Source organism: Anoplopoma fimbria, chromosome 15 (genome assembly GCF_027596085.1).
Source record: "Anoplopoma fimbria isolate UVic2021 breed Golden Eagle Sablefish chromosome 15, Afim_UVic_2022, whole genome shotgun sequence".
In the NCBI taxonomy this organism is placed as follows: domain Eukaryota; kingdom Metazoa; phylum Chordata; class Actinopteri; order Perciformes; family Anoplopomatidae; genus Anoplopoma; species Anoplopoma fimbria.
In genome coordinates this window covers 19,357,747-19,374,299 of record NC_072463.1, presented here as the reverse complement: position 1 = coordinate 19,374,299, position 16,553 = coordinate 19,357,747, and the positions used below count along the sequence as shown (strand labels likewise).

General features: G+C 38.2%; 1 protein-coding gene across 1 annotated transcript in view; it reads left to right on the top strand.

Annotated features, from left to right (window-relative positions):
- Positions 1–1,284: 1,284 nt before the first annotated feature.
- Positions 1,285–16,553, top strand: part of LOC129103619 (KATNB1-like protein 1) — a 50,714-nt gene continuing 35,445 nt past the window's right edge. Inside the window, exon 1 of the mRNA XM_054614170.1 lies at positions 1,285–1,461. The gene's annotated coding sequence lies outside the window, so the exon portion shown is untranslated. The remainder of the gene's footprint in view (positions 1,462–16,553) is intronic.

The window sequence follows — 16,553 nt, the reverse complement described above, 5'->3', positions numbered from 1 at the left end:
GGAGTTAGGCATTTTCATCACTGCAAAGATGTTGACAGCCAGAGCCAACCACTTCTAGCTTCACAAAGGTTCCTCAGAAACCTATAGGTGACGTCCATATTTTATAGTATTTTATCATCTTCTGTATGGAGATGTGGCACGAGCCAACTGAGATCAGACTTTGAGTAAGAGAAGACATAGAGCAGTTTCTCAAATGGAGCCAGTCTCAAGCTCATCATGCCAATATACCATTACTCTACACTATACATTGCATGTGATACTTCATTGGAGGTCCTGCACATTTGGGACGCAATGTGCTGTGTCAGGGAAAGTAGAGAAACAGAAGCTAAGTGTTTTGCTTCCCTCAGGTTGCAGATGTCGAAATCTTGTGACTGACACTTTCCGGTTGCGCTCCCATTGGGGGGTATTAAAGGGGTTGCAATGCCTGCTGGGCCGCAGCAATGAGCAGCAGCATCCACTGGAGCCCTTTGCAGGGATATATACGTTTTCCAGACCCTATCAGACAGCAGAAACTGCCAAGAAAAGCTGCTGGTAGGGCTTGGGTGCCCTGCAGAAAAAGCCAAAGGCCCCATTTTATTCACTTTTCATGAATAAAATGAAAGTAATTTGTTTCCAACTCTACAGTATCTAGGGATAAGAATTAGGTAGTAATAAGTTTAATAGGGTCTATTCTAAATGAACAATAAATTCATGCACACTTAATTTAAATGACGTAAACATTTTCTGTGGAAACAGACCAGACTCGTAAAGCCTCCATTCTCGCCTCTGGGTCCTGACACATTAGCCCACTTACCAAGTTATGTTGACATCAAGGTCAATGTATCATAAAGTTTTAGCCCATATTAACAGTAATCTTAGTAATGACAACAGAGCCCAATTAGTTCCCATAAATCACTGTAATCTCATTATTACCTTTCATAATATTTGACTAACTTTAGGCTGATGTATCAGCATGATTAAGATTAAAAGTGAACACTTGAGTGTCACTGGGGAATGGGTTACCACAGCTAGAACAAATCAGTAAACTGTGTCGCAAAAAGCAAACACTCAACTTTGGACAGGAACATGTTGTTACTTTCTAGCCACTAAAGCTCATTACCTTGGGGTTTTATGTGACGATCATGACAAAATAGTGACGCAGCAGTTCAGAAAAGTTGACAACAGGACGCAAAGAGATGACAGGTTTGTGCAGGTATATATTCTCAGGAAACAGCCCCATACAGAACAGAGGAAGAGGAGAACATCTTCCTTTCATGGATTAAGAGTTGTTTTGTTGTAATTTGATCTCAGCACTTTGAAAGGAGACATTGACATTTGAAGTGTTGGCAAACCCAAAACAGCTTAAGCTCCAAATAATGCTCTGGCAGACCTGTTTAGAACTAAAATCAAAAGGGATTACTTGCAGCTTTGTCAGCAGCCTCTATGATGTCGTCTCCATCGTGCCTCAAGACAAGTTGGAAGGTAATGCTAATGTTGTATACATGTTCCGTTCCTTGCTTTTTCCAAACAAAACAAGATCATGTCACTCACAGTTCATTAGTCTGCCCTCACAATACTTTTTGGACATTTGTAGCAAATCTAGGAGGAGAGAGTAATGGCCGGCAGAGCAGCATGCAAAATGGCAAAATCTCACAGCAAATCTATCTACATATGCAGAGGGTCCTTTTTACAGAGCCGGCCACCATGTTTCTACAGTAGCTCTGAACAGACAAACCGACTCTAGATTATGCCATTTGCGTTTTTCATGTCGACCACCGTAGTTCTGCTACACAAATGGCTCCCTGGAGAAGATGACACCAAATGCTGAAGTTAAGGATTCTTAATGTTAACTATGATTTAGCTGGTTAGCATGCTAACTTCTGCTAATTCGCATTTAACACAAAATATAGCTGAAGCTGATAGGAATGCCATTAATTCGCTGAGATTAAATCTAAAATCAATTTATTGGACAAATAAAACTTTTAATCCAATGATGCAGCTAGATGAAAAGTCAGGGTATTTGTAACAATTTATTCTGAAGGGGACATTAATTTATGTACTTTATTTCATGGCGTCCATCCAGTAGTTTTTGAGACATTTCACTCAAACCAACAAATGAGAGCCTCATGGTTGCATTAGAGGAATACGTCAGGGGATGACCAAAGTTAATAGAATTCATCCTCTTGAAGCCATGAATGAAGACTTTTTTCAGTCTAGCCCAAAGTGGTGGACCAAAAAACCCACCAACATTGCCATTCCTCTACTGCTTGAAAGGCTATAAAGCTGAATTTTACACGAGTGCATGTCTCCAAATCCCTTCCCATATAAATGTTTTACTTCATACGACAAAGACTTTCCCTATGTTATCACATGACATTAAAGAACTGCCGTCTTTACCTTTAACTGCATCTGTAGTACCTAAACGAATAGAAACTTTTAATGCCCCATTCACTTTTGCGTTGAGAAAAGCACCAGCAGTTAAGAGGTTGACAGCAAAAAATCAGAGTACAAAGCAAATGACAGCTGAGTGTTTTTAATGGACGGCAGTTTTTATAGAGCTCGCCCTCTCCCTGCTGAAGGATTTATTAGAGTCACATTTTGATCCTGAGGGGCTCTCATGTGTCCCAGCCAGCGCTGCTGCCTCAGTATCTGCACAGGAGCACTACTACTGTACACCTCAGCAACGCAAACCACGACTAGCTCAAGCAGCGTGTGTGTGTGTGTGTGTGTGTGTGTGTGTGTGTGTGTGTGTGTGTGTGTGTGTGTGTGTGTGTGTGTTTTGTGTGTGTGTGTGTGTGTGCCTGCTGTGGTGTTTTCAATTGCAGGGGTCAGAGTTGGGAGGAAGGTGAGGATTCACAGCCAGTCCTTGTAAAATGTTAACCTGTTGTGTTTAACTACTCAATAAAGTTTGACCTTTTGAGCTAAGGGTTCCATAAAATATCTGACAGAAGCAGGATATTTGTTATGTTACCCTTTGGTTTGATAGAGAATAGTGACTGTATTATAAATTTTAAAATATATCATAATTATATATAATAAATTGCAGAATAATTGCATGCATTATAACAATAGTTGTGTTTTTTATCTTAACATGCTTTTTAAACACTATGGAAAGTGAAGATTTAATCTCTGCAGCTGTGGTCTGACTAACACACAAAGTATTCTAGCATAATTTCTAGCAACACTTTCAGTGAGTCACCTCAGTCTAATGCTGTTTTTAATGGGGAATTTGTGCAAAGTTACACTTATCTGTCTCACTTCTTTGATGACTGGTCCTATGGCATGCAGTCTGTCTCAGGCTCTGTTGTAGAACTTGCACCCTTGATAGACCCTGTGGCTGATGGGTGTCTGATTGGCGTGGGAGATCTCCCAGTGTGGCCAGCGCCAGCTGAGGAACAAACACGTCTTCACATTAGCTAGTCAGATAAAATCTTCCTAAATAGTTCTCATTTAACAAAGGATCAAAGCCGTCAAAATACTTAATAAAGCCAAAATTGCTACAAGGCCAGCCTATTATCCAGTTTGACACTAATCCTGCAAAACTGTTTAGACAGTAAGAGAGCTGATTCATAGTTTGAGCAGTCCAAAAAAGGCATGAATTATTCACTCCTGTGAGGATAAAACATTTTTTAGGTTATGCAGAGATGTCTGAAGATCATTAAAGGCAATCTAATCTAGAAAAACTTTTAGTCAGAGCATGTTCATACATGATTGTGTCGTCTGTGTAAATGCGAAAGTTTAAACTATTAGAAAAATGTAAACCGTATCACCATGCATAGCAATGCTTCAATGTAATGATTTATTAATTTGGTATCATTGACAACTTTAAGCATGTTGTACAGGCATTCCAGTTTTAGAGGTTTACGTGCAGATATACAGAGCTTTGTCAGCCAAAGAGTCAAACTTTAAAAGAGTGGAATCATGCAAGTAGACCCTGTGGGTTAACTGTATTGATCTATGTAAACAGTTGAGTCCATCTCAAAATAAACGTGTCAGGTATGTTTAGAAGTACTCAAGCAGCACTCACTATGGGACTGTTTTAATCTCCACATAAAAAAGTTTCCCATAGAAGAAAAGGGGATTTTGTATCATTGAGACCTCAGAGAAGAGGAAACCCATGTCAACACCAGCACTTTGTTAAATAAGGGTCCTTAACACAAATAGTCTTTTGTAACAGTGTGTGTGTGTGTGTGTGTGTGTGTGTGTGTGTGTGTGTGTGTGTGTGTGTGTGTGTGTGTGTGTGTGTGTGTGTGTGTGTGTGTGTGTGTGTGTGTGTGTGTGTGTGTGCGCGCAGATCTTGTCTGACTGATCCTGGATCTGGGAGACAGTAAGGAATGTCAGCTATCCCGCAGCACCAAGGCCTGATGAAGGCATCAAACTGCAGACAGTTATAAAGGACAAATAAATGTCCTTCACATTTCACTTTCAGACCAGGTTTCTTTCAACACCAAGCAACACATCCAACAGATGTGTGATATTTGTATTTTCTTACCGAGAGTAGAGGAGTTTAACAAGGATTTATTTGGCAAATGAAACTGAACTAGCCATCTACCAAAATAATATACAACAACAACTGCTGCTGTAGAAAAAAAAACTCTTTACTATACCCGGAAACTGTCATAAAATTTGAAAGATTTAAAGTCTCAGATTTAGACAAGGCAATGTTGCGCAGTTTCAATTATAACCATGTTGAAGTACTTTTAGTATCTTTGGTTAAATGTGAGTGATATTTCTATGCATAAGCAGAATATGGCAGAGGTGATTTGAAATATTTGATTTTTGGACATTATATTTGATGATTCTAAAGGATAGCTGGACAAGCTTCTGTCTAAGTGCCACTTTAAGGATAGAAATCACAAATTATGTATTACAGGCAGCAATAGAAACACTATTTTGCTGAGTGTGTTTAAAAAGGAAACGGCTAAAATATTCAGTATTTTTCTTATTCACAAAAAAATCTCATTAAGAGACCAAATTCATCACTGACTTGATCCTGCCAATAAGTACAGTGTAGCCTGATATATCATAATCCTTTCTGCGAAAAACTTCTGAAAAACAGGCAGGAAGAACCCAAATGCAGACTCGGAGGCAGGCAAAGGCAATGAAGACAGTATAATAACAAAAACAGGCTAACAATATGAGAGTCCAGATGGCAGGCAGGTAACAAGCAGGCAGGAAGGCCAAACAAGTAACAAAAGTTTCAAGACGCAACAATGCTACGATGACAAGGTGAGAAAGAACAAAAGCGATTGAGTCTGGTGAGTGCAGAGCTAATGAGGCACAGGTGAAACTAATGGAGATGGGGCAGATATCTAAAACTGGGAGAAAAACTGACAAAAGAAGGAAGTGAAGTGATCTGAAATGAGAGGAGAGGTGAGTAATGGAAAATTAGGAAACACTAAATATGAACGATATGAATGAAACAAAGGAAAAACAAAGAGCAGGGCAAATTATGACAAAGAATTAAATCAAATACAGTTGAGGATATTATGAGGACTATTTTTGGAGTTAGGGAATAGATATTTGATAACAAAGACCTTGGATGGCAAATCTGGGGCATGAATTGCAAGAATGCTTAAACTTATAATTCAGTTAATATTTTGGCTATGGTTTTAGAAGTGTTTACCATTATAACCCAGCAACGCTCTATAGCTTTTATATAATTTTACAGTACAATTCTCGCTATGTTATGTAAGCTTGCTGCTGCTTTAAAGATGTTTTTCAGAGCAGTTTTTATCTTTGCACTGCAGGAAATGAAAGGAATAAAAAAAATGCTCAATCTGACATGTTAAAAACAAGTCGTTTCCCAGCTGGAAATTTCCTCCCCAATTGGAGCAGTCTTTATCTGGAATTTGGCTTTCTAACAGCTGAAGCAACAGTTTTATATGGTTCCTCATTGTTGTGTTTTGAAATGTCTTTCCAGAAAATAATAATCTATGGACTGGGTAAATTGTTAAATCATACAAATTCAAGGCTTTGAAATAGGAGATTTTACAGATTAAGTGTTTTTATCTTTGAGACATTTTTTTTCTAAATTCAAACGTTAAAGTTAAAAGTAAGTCCATTATGTTTGCCGAAAATCGAGCTTCTCAGATGAAATATGACAAATTCCATGATGCAACTCTTCACCATCTGCACTGAAGCCACTGAATGTTTCTGGCCTGAGGAATCAGCGAGGAGAACTTGACCTGTGAGCATCGGCTGTCAACTTAAAAATGCTGACACTGCTCCAGGGGTTCAATTTATCTGCTGAGAAACAAGCATTGAGCTCCTCATCTGTAAAACAGTTCAACATTAGGGAGGCTGTTCTGGAAGCAGTTCAAGGCATTATTGACTTAAGCAATTGGATGTATACTGGCAGAGCTTGTTGACTACTGTAAATCAGGACTTGAGTCCCTGGACTGAGACTTGTGTGATTTAGTTTGACCACCAGGTGATTAAAAGGAGCCATTTGTCCAGTAGGCAGGAAAATGTAACGATTAGTCTTATATTAAACAACAAACGTGGAAGAAGTCGAGGGACGTGTAAAAGATTGCTTGGGAAAATATAAATAAACAGCTCTAAAGGATCTTTCCAGTCTGACCAGCTCCCCTCTAGGGCAGCTTGACACAGTTCCAAAGTCCAGATGAGGACCAGGGTCAGACGAGTCCAGACTCTGTCACCACATGAACTCTCATGGCGAGTTGATGGCAATGGGCTATTTTGGGCTGATGAGGGGAGGGAATAGTTGCTTGACAGCCAGTACAAAGATAACAGTGGTAATGAACAGCGTTAAATAAATATTACAGGATGATTCACAGTAACAAGCCAAAAAGGAAATGTTTACTGGGTAACAGAATCATGTGTTGACAAATGAAAGGTAAATGTGCCATTTTATTTTATTTCTCAATGCGCCCTTAGTGAACTGACGAGGCATTTTAGTGGGTGGGTGCAGAAAATAGCAATTGTGAATATGGTGTTTATCTTCAGAAACAACTATTAAATTCAGTGTGAAAGACTGAAAGCAAGCTCTTTTACACTGATCTGATCTGATGTGTTAAAAAAACATTTTTAGAGAGTAAAAACATGTTTTAACTATCTGGAAAAAACATCATTCTTGGATTTATTTTTTTAATCCTAAAATGATTAAATTCAGACCTGCTCCGAAACAAACACACGCAAGTATTATTATTAACTATTAAAGATCCCTTGCAGACATGAATATCAGATATTCACCAGGTGGCTAGAAACATGACTCAAAATGAATGCTAATATTGCCCCGTATATGCTAGATGTATAATGTAAGTGGGCAAATGTTTGCTAACAAGTCCGTCATATCAACTTGAATGCTGATCGTACGTCAGTGTTGTGTCTACGGCTTGTGTTGGATCAAGATAGCTTCCAAAAAAGTTGTGATGTCACAAAGTAATGATCGTGAACACAAGTTCGTTTTGAGACTGTTTCGTTCATTGCATAGGAGAAATCATAAATCTCACTCCCCTGAGGCCCGAAGACACACACACACTCACTCGTGAGGGTTTATGAGAAACACCCTTCATAGTGGGATATTTTTCCTCCACAGGCCACAAAGGGCAACAATGAGTCGATTTCACATTCAAAAACAAACTTGGACGAGTGACACGAAGGTGAGATTTAAGCTTTATCATAATAGTATATCTCGATTTTACAAGAATAGAGACTTCAAACATGATGTTTCACTTGTTTTGAGTGTTTGATTGTGTGCAGACAGTGACTCTACAGAGGAGAATAAATAAATAATCTGATCATCACTAACTTGTTGGTTTGGTAAATGTGTATACATAGTCAATTTCTCCACTTCTGATGAAAAGCAAAAAACTTTCCTGACCTTTTCTAAACCTTCCTAGGTTTCTAGGTGAACCATCCAGAATGTGATCAAAGAGGAAATGTCTTTAGCGATTAAGACAAGACACTGTACACTGTATTTGCTTTTGTCTGCTATCCATCTAGCTTAACTTTGGACAGTGGCCAGGCAGTAGCTGCTGATATCTGATTCAGATTTGATCTGCTCTCACCTCAACTCGGCTGAGTGTAGTTGTAGTGCATATGTGTAAGTGCATAAAGGATGATGGGACTAAACACATCATGGAGGCGGCTGGGGCTCGACAAGAAAAGACATGGTTGTTTCTTTTGATTTAAATTTTACATCAAAAGCAGATGTCTCACTAAGATATATGCTCACTTCTTTCCACATGGAGCTGTAATTTTTCTTACAACTACAAGCTAATGACAACCTCCTGGACGCTACTCATGAAGGGAGTTCAAAACTGGGTTCAGATGTGTAATGTTGACAATCTTTATAGCTTTAATCTTGTGCTTGCAACAAAATAATTACTTTCTCATTATTCTGACCAGATATGCTACTGTATATGCTCCAACAATATATAAACACTATTCTGACAGCACAGCATGGATTCATACAACGTTGATTCCATTAACATATATAGCTTCAGTGGACTGACTGGGAAAAGACTGGTAGCCTATAGGTCTATAACAGCTGGACATTTGGCTATATTGAAAACAGATGTGGCCTGGAATGTTCACCGCATGGAAAAGCTGATTGTGCCTATACCTACAACAGTAATAGGGGACCTAACAGCCAAACGTCTACTCAACCGAGCTGAAAAAAAGTTCTTGGAAGGTTGTGGGATTAACACACTGAGTGCAGCCTCCTGTGGCAAACTCCTTTCTTGCGGTTTTGTTGACCCTGTGGGTCGTCTGAGCATGATTTTTACATTAAGGTGAGTGGTTGTTTTTTTTGTGTTACATACAAAGTCAGAACATGAAACAGCAAGAATTCTCCCGTTTGCTGCTGTAGCTGTGTTGCGATGATAGCCCCACAAATACAATTCCATATGGTGTCTGTCTGTGCTGCAAATTATCCACGGTTTAAAGAATTTCAGGACTGTTATGAGGCGCTTTCGCACCTCGTTTCTGTCTTTATTTCCGATGATATCATTTACCGTACGGCTGAGTTTATGACACAGTTCTTATATGGTGAGGAAAATCTTCTGTTTTTCAATATGAGCACATGGAGACATCAGGGGCAATAAATACAATTGTTTACCCAAGAAGAATTCACCTATTTCTTTAAGAGGGCCAAAAAGTTCCATTTAGATTCTTGGAAACAAGGCTGCACAGCTTGTGAACTTTTCTGGAGACTGGATAAAATATATATATATAATTTAAACAAACATGTGGTGAGCATGTGTGTCAAGGAAGTGCCAAACCCTTTGGTGTGATGATGACACATATTGAATCCCTCAGCTCTGCAGCCAGAAGACCCAGACTCCCCTAGCGGCACTAGCAGCAAGCACCAAAGCAGGTATTTTACACTGTAACCACCTTTCCGGGCCCTCTAAATGGCATTAGCATCTGGCAGGGCAACAGAACATTTTTACCTCGGACTCAGTAGCTCAGCAGAGAGGGATATTTATTGTGATTTGAACATGCAATCATGGAAAACTTGCAAGCATACCTCTGCACAAACCTCTCTCTAGACATTAGACAACCAATGTCCTTCTGCTAAATCACTTAGTGCTCCGATAGCTTTGCTGCCTCTGTGTTGATTTCGCTCTTGAGACGCAGAGAAAGAGATATCCATACCACAAATGCTGGGTATCGGCCCGTTAATGATTCTGACTTGCGATTGGCCTCACCATGATGTTAATATTTCCAACACAACTTCCTCGGCAGGCCAGAAAAACGCAATGAATGTGACCGCTGCCTCACTCTCTAACAATCTCTATCTATTACAACAGCTAACATCTGTACCAATACCATCTTATATGACATTACAAAGTGATCTGCAGGCTGCGCGTCGAAGAGCAAAACTGTAATCTGACGGATTTGAGAAGTTTACAGATTAGATCATGTCTTTATATGCATCCAGCAACATAACTGTGGTCTGAGGAGCTCATTAATAAACATTTGAAGCCTTCTCAGTGGCCAGGTTGTCTCAAACACGTCATGTCTGAGGTTCACAGACGACCTCACAATGGCTGTTGAGTTTGCTTGAAGTCAACGCTCGGTATTTCATTTTGCAATTCCTATTACAGGATCTTGAAAAAATACACCACATGTAGACTATGTTTACCAGATTAGGAAACTATACAATGTTCTCATCTGAAGTCTCAAATATATAAGGAGACAAAAGGGAAAACACATTCCAGTTTATGTACAGGTCCAGATCACAGATTGTTGCTTATTATCAGTTATTCCATTCCTTACAAAAAACAACAACACATGCTTTACTGATCAGCCCATTCAAAGAGAACAACATGTTGCCTTGTGCCTGGTTCTATATTTTGCAGATTTTTTTTGCTAAACCACCACAGATTTCAATGATAGCAATATCATTAGCCTAATGAAACGATGTGTCTTCAATAATCACATGTCTGATCGAAGCTGCACTACTCAATATTCTTATAAAGAGTTGATAAAAGGATGATGTTAAGTTAGTCCCATTTGTGACCTTAACATTCATTTTGTGTACTCCAGGATTTGGTCTTTTAAGTGAACTCTAACATTTTGGGGGATGTTTCAAAACCTTATTTTATTTAGCTATTATACTAAAGCGGATTGTATCTTAAAAGGCATTTTGTGATCTCACAGATCACACAAATCACAGAAGATAATTGCCAAACTTTCCATAGACACCACTGAGGCCTGTATGTTCCATTAAAGAAGACCAAAAAGTCACATTCTGCAGAAATATTGGATTTCGCCCTGGGCAATGGTTGAATGATTCCGGGCAGAAAATAAACTTATGTGTTTTTACAAAAATACCTTTGCAGACACAACCCACTGCTGGATAATAAAAATAAAATAAGTTCTTACCATCCCCTAAGACTGGAGGAAAGTACACTATGTGACCAAAGAGGTAACACACGAGAGTACTGACACTAATAATGTGAAAGGCGTTGCTCATAGTGACGAACATACGGTACAGAGAACTAACACCCAACTTTTCCATTTCCATCAGCTCTGTGAAGCATTTCATCAGCTTTCTGCTTAATTTTTGTTTGTTTTTTACCTGCAACAGACAAAAAAAAACTTCTATTAAGATAACTTTTCACTACCTGCCCAGCACTAAATGGCATCTAGCTTGGGAACACAATGGAGCATTTAGCAGCCTAAGAGCCAGCAGTTGGTGAAGGCCAATCAGAACAAGAGGAAGAGTGAATATAATAGAGACACAATTCCAAATGAGTGCCAATGTTACCACACATTTACTGGATGTGAAAATAGACAGTTGGATGCTAACCTGTTAGCCTTATCAACTGTTTACTAAGATATTAGCCTTATCAACTGTTTACTAAGATATTAGCCTCATCAACTGTTTACTAAGATATTAGCCTTATCAACTGTTTACTAAGATATTAGCCTTATCAACTGTTTACTAAGATATTAGCCTCATCAACTGCTTGCTAACACATTTAGCAGCCTTCATATGATAAGAAATTTGCTCTGCAAGACACTTAACCCCAAGTTGCTCCCGAAGGCTTGCCATCGGTGTGGACTGGATGTGAATGAATGTTAGTTAGAGTCTGATGGTGGCACCTTGCATGGTAGCCTGTCATCAGTGTGTGAATGGGTGAATGATATGTAATATACTACTGATTGTAAGTCGCTTTGGATAAAAGCGTCTGCTAAATGACCGTAAAAAAATTAAAAGTGGTTTGGTCACATACAGCCATTATCTCACTCTTTGCTCTCTGAAAGGTCATTGCGCATGCACTATGGCAATTGGGCCCCGCCAAGGTAGCACTCCGGTCTCATTAAGCTCCACTGCGCCTCCCATAGGAAAACAATGGCAAAGCCAGCACAGAACAGTTTACCCTTACCACTGACCTTCTGCGGGCGCCTGAAGCCTTATAATGCTATATTACGCCAAACATACATGTGATGTTGAGCTTCTTCAGGGGGTTTCTGGACCAAGAGGCAAAACAACTTCTTTAATAAAGGTTAAAAAAAAGAAGTTTAATGTTGATTCATAATTCATATAAAAGATTATATACTAATTTATATATAATGTGCTTTTAAATAAAACCCTCAAAATGAATTGCAAACTATTTTTCTTGACAGAACTTATTTGGGATGCGTATGCTTCTGGTAGAAAAATTTAATTTTAACAGTAAAATATTGCTCTCCGTCATCATAGTATTATATATCAAATAAGAACTCGAGTTATCCCGTCAAGAAGTCATTGGATAGGCCCAAGTGTTTGGGGAGTGGAACCAGTTATTGTGTGTATGAACAGACCTGTGGTTTGCCCTTTTTCCCCAGAGGATGACTGCATTCATTATATTACCAATAAAAGGAAGAGGGCAGCCATAAACACGTAAGAATTTGATAAAATGCTCCACTCATCAACATCAAAATAATTGACTGTCTATTGAGAAGGCTTCATTGTAAACAGACACAACAGGGGAAGTAAATATGAGACAACCACAAAAGCTTAATTATTCTCCTTAACAAGGAGACTTTCCATGGCTTTTCACCATGAAATTGTTCTTTGTTATATCATGTAAATGCCCCTGGCACAGATTTAACTTCTCAAGGGTCATAAAGAATGAATTCTGAAATGGATCAAATCTAATTAGATGTCTGGATCAACATGTTGCGTAATAATTATTATGTAGTTGGGTATTCTAGGTGTAGGAAAGCAAAGATTAGCAGCTGGTGAGATTGATAGTGGCAGAAAGAGCCTAAGGTAGCATTTTTGCTAGGAAACAATAAATACTAATTTTTGAAACACTTAGATAAACCAAAATTTGCTCCTGGGATGGATTAAAAAATGTGGAGCATTAGTACTAAAATTTAATTTAAAGGGTTTAAAGCAATACTTTTATAGTCATTGAAATATGCTTATTCACTTTCTTTCAAAGATGGATACCATTCTCTGATCTGTCGAGTAAATATGAAGGTATACTGTTTATGTGTATAAACATTAGTTTCATAATGTAATTTTTGTCTGTATTTTAAAGTACAATTGCTTTTTTAAATGTGTCAGTATTATGTAGAAGGTATTTTTTTTTAACGAGCTGTAAATAAAATGACAAAACTTCAAAGACATCAAGTTTAAGCTATGAACAACAGACCTGTATAATAGCAGTTTCATACTGAAAGGACTTGTGTAATATCCTTTTATTGCCTAGTGACACGAGCACAGCAGTGTCTGTCTGTGAAAAGGAGTATTTTATTAAAATATCCACATCAATCACACAGGGAATAAAATAAATGGATTCAGTGCTAAATCTAATGTTACAATAATGAACCCTGTCCCTGGAGTTTGCCCTCATGTGTCACTGACCACACCACCACCTGAATTCAGAACTTGCAACCTGCCGCAGAGATTTTCCTGGAAGACATTGTTTATGCACATAAAATAAAAGTGTTGTATTACAGAAATAAAAATGTCTGCACGGAACGTGTTACTCAATACGCCACATGAAATATTGACCTTTTAAAGCCAAAACAAAGTCTGTAATACCTTTTGGAATAACAGTCTATTCAGTAGCAGAGGATGTGATCCTCAAAGGACCAGAAACTGCATTTTGATACTAATCATAGACATTGATTTATCTACTTCAATAGGTTTTCCAGATTGTTGAAAAGTCTTTGGTCATTACCTCATTTGCATGACATTCAGAACAACTTGTTTTCTGTGCAAAAGGAAATTACTTCAACTGTGAAGGTGAATACTGCCACCCAAAGGGACAAATGACTCATACAAAGCTGATCTGCATTATAGCTTTGTAGTGATATCATAGATAACAAATGTATACAGAAGCAAGTTTTAAGCAGCTTCAAGGACAGCAATGTCAGTCAGTTGGTCAGCCCACCACATTGGTCCAGACTGAAATATTGCAATATCTATTTGGTGGATTGCCATGGAATTTAGTACAGTTATAATTGGGTCCCAGACGTTGAATCCAACTGAGTTTTCATCGAGTGCCACCAGGAAGTTCACATAAAATGTCTGTGAAATGTGAAATTTCTTGACAAATATTGGATGAATTGCCATGAAACTTGGTAGAGACATTCATGCTGCCTTTGGGAGGAATTGTAATTATAGCTTTTCCTACATAATACTTGCAAAGTTAATGACATTCCCACCAGCCGTGTTTGTTTTTGTTTAGTGCTAAATAGCTAATGTGCTATTTGTACACACTAAAATGTGTGTAAATATGTCCACTTAATCGTGCCTAAAAAGTGATACTGTAAATAGAAATGTCCATGCCATGAGCACTACTTTTTGCTAACAATCCTAAAATGCAAATGTGATGCGATGCATTTCATAGATGCAAAGATTACAGTTGTGCGACATTACAGCTGTCAGTAATGACGCAAAATGTAAACTATCAAGTTTCCATTAGTTGGGGAGGAGTGAATGAGTGAACAAGGTATTGATAACGGCAGCCTTAGTCATGTTAAATGATCACTAGTTCAGTACTTCACTCTTCAATCCCCTCACTTCTTCACTTTATCTAAATTTAGAAAATTGGAGGAATGTTTCTATACGTGTCACATTGTGTCAAATAACTTGGAAATAATGTTTAATTTGCGAGCAAATTAAACATTCGCTTTCAGATAGCATATCCTCCTTGACATTTATTAGCGCGCCACACACAAAGAATTAAAAACCGCACCATCTATAAAGTCAAGGCGTATCACACCACCAGGTTTTATTTTGCCCCAAATGCTCCCTTTATGGAGCCATTATTGAATTCTTATTTCCATAAATCCATCGTAAAACCAAGCTCAACTTCCATGTGGAACAAAAGGGTTGTCATCTGACCTCCACTGTGATGAATCGGTGATATTATCACTTATAGTTCATCAGCTTTTGCGTTATTCATTGGGATGAAATACCGGACTTTCTTCACTCAAATATAAGCAGTTTTCCACTTTGCACCATTTCTTGGGTGGCTGAGTGGTAAAGTCATCTGGACAAATGGAATAATTATTTGGGTGTCCGTCTGCTCCTGCGGTTTGTGCATAGAAGCAGGTATGACTATAATGGTATCTGTTGCAGGAATGCTGTGGCTAACCACAGCTATGAATGGAGAGAAGCTACATGTAAATATATATATAATCCATCTTTATATAATTTAAACAAGAACGTTTTAACACTGTATATATCATGTCAGGTTTCTCCCTAGGCTTTGAGTCAACTGTCTGACTTTTCAAAGTTTATCGGACGATCCTCAAATGATTCACAGACAGCAACCTGAGAGCTTTTTTCAGCCTGAGGTGTAGATCACTGCCTTTTCATTTCTTTGGATTTTATTTTATATTTTTAATGTTTTTTCTACTCAATTATCCTTAGCTGAACTCTGTGTAAGTACAGTCTGTGACAGCGTCAGCTACCACGCAAATTGTCTGTATGAAAATAGTACCACCAATCTTTAAAGACCCACCAGAGTGTAACAGTGAATTACAGCACTTCTCACTCATTTATCACGGCCCGGGGTTCAAACTTCAGCTCTGGAGACTGTTCAAACTGCGGCCAGGATACTTTCCAAGAAGAAATGCGCTGCGCACAAGAACAGCCACGGCTGGAGAGGAAAATAAAGCCTCTGTCTTCAACATGAAATTTGCTGTATTGACTTGGTGTAACATTTTGCTGTATTTATTTCCAAAATGGGCACCTAATTCAGCAGTTCCCTCTTCAGACTTAATGTACAATGTCACGTCCCCAACCGAAAGCTTTACCTGGCTTGTTTTTACCTACAGTATGAATGGGTATCAATGTACACCAATTTTTATTACAATGTAATAAACTGTATGTCAAACCACAAACTGAAAACACATATTTGTGACAAGTGGCTGTAATTGCTACTTCTGTTCTAAGCATATTATATTAAAGTTTTCCACTGAGTACCAACAGAATATGTTATTATTTATAAGGAAATATTAGCATTATTTTGGTCTTGGTCTCTGGCCACCTTGCAAATGTAAGTCCAATATTTCTCACTGTTTTTGCAGCTCCACCAACTGCTGAGGGAAATATCTTACTCTGCTACATGTCACAATATGTTCACTAGCTAGTTTCTAACTTTTTTGTGTTTATTGTTTGCCTCTTGGCAGATAATGTGAAGTTTATTTTAGGAGCTTTGTTGCATAAAACAGCTGCCTTCTGCTGCTAGAAACAAAGCTCATGAGAGCTGTGACAGATAACCAAAAAGTAAATTTGTGGGTGACAAAACCAAAACAATAAACAAGAAGACGATAATACTCTGTAGAACTGAGGGAAACTACAAAGTCGTATTTCCCTATGGGTTCACCCCAAAAAGAGACTCCTTTGACATTTTGTATTGTAAAATTATTGATTAGAGCCTCTTTAGAAAGCAATCTAATAAATTATCTTTTTCTTGGTAGCATTGAAGTTAACTATATCGTGGTTTCAAAATAATAGTTGCACATATAATTTGATGGAGGATCATCTGTTGTCCATTTATCATATCAAGCATGCAGATTTTTTTCATAAACTCTTATTCTTACTCTTAATACTTATTTAAATCTACTTAAATCCAGCCATAATATTACTG